Source organism: Coregonus clupeaformis, chromosome 24 (genome assembly GCF_020615455.1).
Source record: "Coregonus clupeaformis isolate EN_2021a chromosome 24, ASM2061545v1, whole genome shotgun sequence".
Lineage (NCBI taxonomy): Eukaryota > Metazoa > Chordata > Actinopteri > Salmoniformes > Salmonidae > Coregonus > Coregonus clupeaformis.
Genome location: NC_059215.1, coordinates 59,388,849 through 59,398,852, shown reverse-complemented (window position 1 = coordinate 59,398,852; position 10,004 = coordinate 59,388,849). Strand labels below are relative to the sequence as shown.

The 10,004-nt window shown below is 42.2% G+C and overlaps 1 pseudogene; it reads left to right on the top strand.

Annotated features, from left to right (window-relative positions):
- Positions 1 to 5,154: 5,154 nt before the first annotated feature.
- On the top strand, positions 5,155 to 5,976 carry LOC121537313 (annotated as a pseudogene).
- Positions 5,977 to 10,004: the final 4,028 nt, after the last annotated feature.

Sequence of the window (10,004 nt, the reverse complement as noted above, 5' to 3'; positions counted from 1 at the left end):
AACAGATTTCACTTGGTTTTCCAAATTAAGCATTGGATAGCTGCAGGAGAGCCCATCGAAACAGAGTTTTGGCGGAATATCACCTGTCGCTGCGAAATTATCCGAGTAGCCGACGTGAGTGAAAAAGGTATTGTCGGGAAAGTGGCCTCCATTTGGTATTCCAGTGCATAAAGATGACATGTATTCTTTTTTTCTTGCCCCTGTTCTTGCACATTTGATAATGATTCATTCTACATCTAAACACATTTTACATATTAGTAAAGACCAGATTTAGATTGAGAATAGTCTGATGGGTGAAAATACAGTATGATCACTTGAGAGAACAGCGTGTGCAGCCTGAGGAAAGGAACAGAGCGCAAGCCTATAGTCGCATCATGCAGCCAATATATCTTTAGATTTCTAAGGCATTCTAAGATTTGTATCATTCACAACTAAAGTTGCCAAAAAAACTCCAAATAATTTCAGTAGACACTCTTATCCAGAGTGACTTACAGTTAGTGAGTGCATACCTTATTTTTTTTCATACCCCCTGTGGGAATCAAACCCACAACCCTGGCGTTGCAAACGGCATGCTCTTCCAACTGAGCTACATCCCTGCCGGCCAGTCCCTCCCCTACCCTGGGCCAATTGTGCGCCGCCCCATGGGTCTCCCGGTCGCGGCCGGCTACGACAGAGCCTGGATTCGAACCAGGATCTCTAGTGGCACAGCTAGCACTGCGATGCAGTGCCTTAGACCACTGCGCCACTCGGGATACTAAATCTTGCATATAGGGCCTGTTTCAAATGATCACTTTTATGCTCAACATACCCTCTTCATATGCACGCACTCTTGCTCCAGAATGGTAAAAAAATGCCTTTCTATTTTATTCAGCTAAATTCAATTATATTCTTACTATAAAATCATAGAATATAAAATAATGGCACAGGACTTATAAGCCTGTCTTGTTTGCTAAATGAACAAGCTTACAGCCTATCTATGGCATGGCGCATAGCCAGATAACATACAGTAGGACAACTCATTTTCTGTTCTTCTGAAATACATTTTCGTCAAAGTGCAGTATTTATTTAGTTTCATAGCACAAACGTACCCATTATGTTAGCATGTTTCTCACACTGGCTTTAGCCATGGAGGGAGCAGGCAACTATTACCTAGCAACACGCTTCCCTCCTTTCATATTTCACCCAATCGCCCAATTACTGACCACAACCACACAACTGCTGACCGCAATTACTGACCACAACCAGAAAACGACTGACCACACCTACTGACCACAACAACACAACTACTGAACACAATTCCTGACCACAACTACTGACCACAAACACACAACTACTGACCATATTCACTTTCCACAACTATTGACCACAATCACAAAAGTGACCACACAACTACTGAACCACATAACTACTGACCACAACTACACACCTACTGACCACAACTACTGGCCACAACTACACAACTACTGACCACAATCACTGACCAGAATCACTTACCACAACTACTGACCACAACCACACAACTAGTGACCACACAACTACTGACCACAGCTACTGCACACAACTCCTGACCACAACCCCACAACAACTGACCACAGCTATGGACCACAACCACACAACTACTGACCACAACCACACAACTACTAACCATACAACTACTGCCCACAACTACTGACCACAACCACACAACTACTGAACCACACAAGAACTGACCACTACTGACAACAACCGTGCCCTATTTACTCTGACCAGAACTACTGACCACAACCACACAACTACTTACCAAAATCACTGACCACAACTACTGTCCACAACCACACAACTAGTGACCGCACCACTACTATAACGTTTTTCAAAACATACATACTTTAAAACTGCATTAAATAGTAAAAACTTATATCACTACCACCATTTTTTTTAAAGAGTTAAAGCAAGTCCTACCAATTGTATTTAATGTTAGCATTTTAGAATCTGAGAGTAAATGGAGCCAAATATATTGAAAAAAGTCATCTTGTCTGAGAGAGATTTACACGGTTATCAAAACGTCACGCCAGGGAAAGCCTATATGAAACACATACCTTTTTTGAAGTGGTTCTAAAATCCCCTATGGTAAAAAATGAATGGTGAAAAATTATTGGAACTATTTCCGTGTTTGACCGGAAGGTTTTAAGGGTATTATGACTCGTCCACTGTGGGGCTCTATTATGCGTTAAATTTATATGTATTTTTTCTTCATAATTCCCACTGAATAAGGACCACAGACAATCCTAGACTAAGCCTACAGACAATCGATAGAGTAAAATTGAAATATAATTTTATTTAACTTCTGGTGGACTTTTCAGTTGTTTTGCAAGCTAATTCCCAGCAACACTAGTGTGTAAAAACTAGTGTCGCTAATAATGCTGTGCGATTAACCGAAATGTTGGTTATTCTTCGATTTTTAAACAACTAATTGACCGAAGGTGGATGAATTATTTGAATTTCGTTTAGGTTTTTCTCATTCGGGTTCACTGCGCAGTTTCTCTAGAGATAAATCAGATCAAGCCCGAACTGTGCGATGTAGTAGGGAGTTGTAGTTTCCAACAGGCCAATATTCTACATAGTTTAGCTCAGAAAATTTAATTAACTACAATGACCATAATCCATTGCGTGCCTACTTGTCTGGTCAGTGTGGGGGGAGACACGGAGAAGGAGAGAAGAGACAGAAGATAGGCGATCGAGAGGGATAGAGAGCAGTTGTTTCGAGGTATCTCTACTTGAAAATACAGCTAAGTGATTGATAGTTGGTATTCAGCAGTCATAAAAGTATGCCTTATTTACTTTGAAGAACTACTAAAATAGTGACCAGACAGCATAGGCAGCAGCTGAGATGACATGGAATGAAATAATAAAGTAATCAAATCAAAATGTATTTGTCACATGCTTCGTTAACAACAGGTGTAGACTTACAGTTAAATGCTTAAGGGCCATTCCCAACAATGCAAAAAAATAAAAGAATGAAATAATAGAAAAAGAATAACATAAGGAATAAATACACAATGAGTAATGATAACTTTGCTATATATACCAGGTACCAGTACCGAGTTTATGTGCAGGGGTACGAGGTAATTGAGGTAGACATATAGGTAGGGATGAAGTGACTAGGCAACAGGATAGATAATAAACAGCAAGAGCAGCATATGTGATGAGTCTAAACACTTCTACATTAATGTGGATGCTACCATGATTACGGATAGTCCTGACTGAATCGTGAATAATGATGAGTGCGAAGTAATAGGACGCACAAATATCATACCCCCAAGACATGCTAACCTCTCACTATTACAATAACAGGGGAGGTTAGCATTTTTTTGGGGGGTATGATACAGTATATGAGTGTCTAACCTTCTCACTAATTATTATTCACGATTCATTCAGGGCTATCCATAATCCGGTGCTTAATTTGTCAATCGGGATGTGCCGGGGGTTCTGGAAAGAAACAGTCCAAAACGGAGAGCTGCTGGATCCTGTTCCGGCAGAATCCGGCTAAAATTAAGCATTTCCGTAATCATGGCAGCATCCACATTAATGTAGAAGTGTTTAGAAGCATATTATTTTATTCTTTACAATAAAAGTGACTCCAAAATGACACAATACATTATTTGCCATTCATTTCTTTTGGGCACAAAATCATCTGAAACACATCCAAAATAAACAGCAAATGCATCCAACAAGTTCGACCTCCCGAGTGGCGCAGTGGTCTAAGGCACCTAAAGGACTCTGACCATGAGAAACAAGATTAGTCTCCCAGTCCCTGACGCTGAAAAACATCCCCACAGCATGATGCTGCCACCACCATGCTTCCCATGTGGGGATGGTATTGGCCAGGTGATGAGCGGTGCCTGGTTTCCTCCAGACGGAACGCTAGGCATTCAGGCCAAAGAGTTCAGTCTTGGTTTCATCAGACCAGAGAATCATGTTTCTCATGGTCTGAGAGTCTTTTAGGTGCCTTTTGGCAAACTCCAAGCGGGCTGTCATGTGCCTTTTTACTGAGGAGTGGCTTCCGTCTGGTTACTCTACCATAAAGGCCTGATTGATGGAGTGCTGCAGAGATGGTTGTCCTTCTGGAAGGTTCTCCCATCTCCACAGAGGAACTGTGGAGCTCTGTCAGAGTATATATATAGTGGGATCTATTTGCGCATAAAGGCATTTCCACTGCTATTTCTCGCATAATTAATTTCACAGACATAAAGATCACACTATGTCGAACGAACAAATTATCTATCGGCATTTATAAAATTGTTCCGAAACGTCCTGTTTCCATCACAGCTGTCATGATTATTATTATTTTCATACAGTATGACTTTACTTGCATAAAAACTGTGGATGGAAACATGGTTAATGTTACTGATACATTATCAGTGTGTCCTTGGCCCAGTCTGGCGTCAAACTTCAACCACCATTCAATACTGGCAGTTAAACAGGTCAAAGTTAGGAACATCAGTACTTAGTTACAACAGATAATGATAAAATATACTAAATTAATTAAGTTAACATTTATACATTTACATATTTACATTTTAGTCATTTAGCAGACGCTCTTATCCAGAGCGACTTACAGGAGCAATTAGGGTTAAGTGCCTTGCTCAAGGGCACATTTACGTCATTTAGCAGACGCTCTTTTGGGGGGGGGGTGGAAGGATTACTTTATCCTATCCCAGGTATTCTTTAAAGAGGTGGGGTTTCAAATGTCTCCGGAAGGTGGTGAGTGACTCCGCTGTCCTGGCGTTGTGAGGGAGCTTGTTCCACCATTGGGGTGCCAGAGCAGCGAACAGTTTAAGTACCAAATGTAACTCTTGTTTCCTTTCCCCCAATGGAATGCATCTGTCTGCATCTCCGCGCACATACCATCATATTTATTACATAGCAATCCATATCAACAATAAATAAAATAGAGGAAAATAATTAATCAAATAATTTCCCATTAAAGCAGTGGTTCCCAACCTTTTTCGTTTAATATACCACCAACTGAATTTTGCTTGTCCTGGAGTACCCCTGAAGTACCCCCTCGTGCATTTGATCAGCTAGCCTATGGTCTCATGAGTCTTCTCAAGTCCCCCTGTGAATAGGCCTAGTACCCCTGGTTGGCAACCACTGCATTACAGCATAGAATGCAATATGTTTTGGGTGTCCCATGTTATCCCCTTGCAAGTAATTGTAAAGGTTTAGGTCTGGAATATGCTAAATGTAGTATGTTGGTAAATGCTGTTTGGTTTAATTAATTTTGTGGTTATTTCTCCAGGTGACCTACCAGCTGAAAATCCTGACCACAACCCTTTTCTCTGTGCTGATGGTGCGAAAGAGCCTATCGAGGATTCAGTGGGTGTCGCTGGGGTTGCTATCGTACAAGTGGAGCAGGAAGGAAAACAGAAGGAGACTACAGTCACTAGACTGAGCCAGAACTATGCCAAAGGACTGGTGGCAGTGATAGTGTCCTGCCTCTCCTCTGGCTTTGCTGGAGTGTACTTTGAGAAAATCCTTAAGGGCAGCTCAGCCTCTGTGTGGATGAGGAACATCCAGCTAGGCATATTTGGAACTGTACTAGGCCTGTTGGGGATGTGGTGGAACAATGGACTTGCCATTGCAGAGAAAGGCTTCCTGTTTGGGTACACACCCATGGTGTGGGGCGTCATCTTCAACCAGGCTTTTGGGGGCTTACTGTTGGCAGTGGTAGTGAAGTACGCAGATAACATCCTGAAGGGGTTCGCCACCTCCTTTTCCATCATAGTCTCCACTGTAGTCTCTGTCTACCTCTTTGGGTTCCACGTGGACCTCCTTTTCACGCTGGGTGCTGGTCTGGTCATTGGAGCCATCTATATGTACAGTCTGCCCAGAGCATCTGCTCCCTCCCCCTCTACTGTTACCCTTTCATCTTCTAGCCACAATCTGTCCGACGGCAAAATTGACACTTTCCTCTCAAAGACAGTCCTGTTGAAATGAGCAATCTGCAATTCTTCCTTTAAAATCTCATTACTTTCCTCCCTGGACTAAAATCATTTTTGCCTTCCATCTTTGTCTTTCTTTCTGCTACTTGTATTTAATTTGGGAACTTCATATCGATGAATTTTCAATACAAAATGAATGGTACGGCATCTCTGTATTTTAGTTCTGCAGACAGCCCTAGGTTGTTAACCTCAGACAACCCATCAGTTAATTCAGCCTATAATGGAATGGGTAGCTAGAGATTTTAAACCCCTCTTTCTGCAGTAGTCTGCTAAATTTCAATACTTTTTGAAAGCACGAGGGTGAAGTATGATATCTTGTGATATTCTGTTCATATTAATTATGCCTCTATGGCAGGGGTAGGCAACTAGATTCAGCAGTTGGCTGATTCTTGTCTGAGTGGTTGGTCGGGGGGCCGGAACATAATAATTTGTACCACAAATAAGCCCCAAAATAGATTGTATTTGAAATAACAATCATTTCATCCCTTGATTACATTGCGACACGATCACCTCTCTTTTTTATTTGTGAGAATACTTGGGAACAGATGTCCTAAATTACATTTAAAAATCTGAATTCCTGGTCATTTTAGTCTTCAAGAAACTTGCATACATTTACATTACATTTTAGTCATTTAGCAGACGCTCTTATCCAGAGCGACTTACAGTTAGCGCATACATTATTTTATCGAACCAACAACCCTGGCGTTGCAAACGTCATGCTCTACCAACTGAGCTACATCCCCTGCCGGCCATTCCCTCCCCTACCCTGGACGACGCTGGGCCAATTGTGCGCCGCCCCATGGGTGGCATACCACAGTCACCTAGGCTTTAGACAGTCAGAGTATATTATTCACAATTCACAACATAGTTTAAACTGTTATAGGATATGGTTTAAAGATTTCCACTTGGCGTGGCCACTTTATAAATGTCTGTAAAGCTAGAAACTGAAAAGGTGTTTGAGGTGTTACTGAATTAATGTATTTCTGTCTGCTCTCCTTTGACCTCCTCGATGCACTTTCATTTCTGTAGTAGCCCTAACTAAACTCATCCTAACAACACTTGAAAGGAGGAGATTAGGGTGGGCCGGGCTAGTTCGGGTCCACCTGAGCTAACAAATAGTTGTGCCGTGTCTTTTTTCTCTTTCATTTGTACAGTAATTATATCATTTGTTGAGAAAAGTTTTTAAAATGTGTATATATGTATATAATATCAAATTATAATTTTGCTTCAAACAATTGTGGGGGGTTGTGCTCATGCTGTAGACCAGGGGCGGTGTGTTCATTAGGGCGATATGGGCGACGCACTGCCAAACGGGAAAAGGAAGGGATTTTTTTCTAATCAATTATATCACGGCAACAGTAGTTATCAGTGTTCTAATCTAGACGTCTGATCTGCCACTAAATGTCCAATCAGGCTAAAGTCGTGCTTCAAATGGCCCCGCCCCTTTTGGGGCGATTTCAGTCAGGTTGAAAATCGCACCAGAAGTCTCTCATAGACTCTCAAGTAAAATATTTTTTTTTCAAATATCAGAGCTTTCAATACAATCTCTATGGGTTCCGGGAGGGCTTGCACTTACGTGCTTTCATCATACGTAACATAACCATGAACATAACTAAGAAAAGAGCGGGTAGCAGCGTCAATCAATTCACGTACTACTGTCAAGATGGCTAGCGTTCAGTGCAACTCGATTGTCTCTTTGAAAGAAGTTCCTTTTTGTCGGCGAACAAATCAAGATAAATTGGCAACGAAACAATTAGGACCTCCCAGACCAAATTTTATAATTCAACAGGTTTCTACTAAGGGGGGAAAGTCCTACACCCAAGGATTTTCCAAAAATTGGTACGAACGAAAAACCTGGCTAGCAGGCTGCGATGTAGCTAATGCAGTCTTCTGCTACCCCTGCTTACTCTTTCACCCTGAAGGCAGCACGGCAGACAGCACCGCTTGGACAGCGACTGGTGTAACGGACATGCACCATCTTTCAGAAAAGATTAAGAAACATGAGCTGTCAAAGACCCACATGGATAGCTGTTTGAGATTGTCTGCTTTGGGGAGAGTGAACATTGCCACTCAACTGGATGAGGGATACAGGCTAGCTGTCCGCCGCCACAACGATGAGGTTAGCAAGAACCGCCACATCCTCAGCCGGCTAATCCAGTGTGTGAAGTTTTGTGGAGTGTTTGAGTTAGCTTTGCGAGGCAAAGATGAAACTGAGGGCTCCACCAACCCTGGTATTTTTCTTGGACTTGTCAACTTTGTGGCCCAATTAGATGAGGTGTTTGATGACCATCTTAAAAATGCTAAAGTTTTCAAGGGCACATCAAAGACCATTCAAAACGAGCTACTGGAGTGTATGCTAGCGGTCATGAGGGAACATATTGTGGAGGAGGTGAAGTCGGCGAACTTCGTAGCTATCCAAGCTGACGAGACCACGGACGTTTCTACACAGACACAGCTGGTGCTTGTGCTGAGGTACATAGATAGCAACCACAAAGTGCAGGAGCGCTTTTTTGAGTTCCTTCCCATCTCGGAATCAACCTCAGTCTCAATCGCCAGTGTGCTTTTGGAGAGACTGAACGGTCTTTTTGCCGACGACGAGAAAGTCAAACTCATTGTGCAAGCTTACGATGGAGCCAGTGTGATGAGGGGAGAGAAGGCTGGTGTGCAGCAAAAGGTGCGTGAGCATTTCAAGAATGCCCATTACGTGCATTGCTATGCGCATCAGCTGAATTTGATCATGCAGCAAGCTACTTCGCATCAAAAAAGTGAACATTTTCTTTTCCGATCTGAGCGGGATTGCAACTTTTTTTTCCCGGTCACCCAAACGCACCAGCATTCTTGACCAGACTGTTGCACGAAGACTGCCCAGACCTTCATCCACACGGTGGAACTTCAACAGCAGAGTCGTGAACACTGTCTACGAGAATCGAGACGACCTCATAGAATGTTTTGAAGCCATCCGGACGGGTTCATTGGGTTCATTTGACCAGCCCACCGTGAGAGAGGCATCTGGCTACGTGAGGATGCTACATGATGAAGATTTAATTTTTTTCCTGGGGCTTTTTCACAAAATCATGCCCCACGTCGACATTCTGTACCAGAAGCTACAGAAGAAGGACATCGATGCTGTCTTCATCAAACGTGCCCTCGACAGCTTCACAAGCAGTGTGCAGGCCATAAGGTAAGATTAAACAATATCATTCGATCTTTCTCAAAGCAGAGCTTTATTTGAAAATGTATGCATGAAAGGAGACTGCATTTGTGTTTGAAATTACATTATTCTCATTATATATGGCCAGTGGTGTAATCTAGCTTATTTTATATACTATGTGTACTGTACAGTGGTGCTCATAAGTGTATGAACACATTCTAAAGTTGACTAAAAAGAGGAATAAAAAAATAAAAAAATCATCTTTTGGAAATTGATCTTAATGACTTAATTAAAAAAGTTGGAAAATCCAACCTTTAAGGACACCAATTTTCTTTTCTTTTTTATTCCTCTTTTTAGTCAACTTTAGCATGGGCTCATAAGCTTATGAGCACCACTGTATACTGTGCTGAACATCCAGGCTATGTGAGACACAAAGGCTAACTTAAACACTAAAGACTTTATGCATCCCTGCCCATTTTAAGTGGAACTGAAGTATTTGTACTATACATGGATACATTGCATAGACCTGTGCATCACATAGACAACAATACTTTACAAAGCCAACAAACACATTGGTCTGTTTGCCTCCAGGGACTCCTCTCAACAGTAGCTGCAAGAAGCAACAGGAGCCAAAAGACCCAGAACAGCTTTGAGAGAAGAGGAGAAGCAGAGGCTGTCTGAAGAGGTCTGCAACACCATCCTGGATCACACCAAAGAAAGGTTCTCTTTCTCTGGCCACCTTGTGAGTGCTACCTTACTGCAAGCAGACATGTTTGAAATGTACTGCCATTCATTTCCTGATGAGGTTCTGAATGCCACTGTGAATGCATACCCCATGCTGAGCAAGGCAAAGCTCAAGACAGAACTATCTC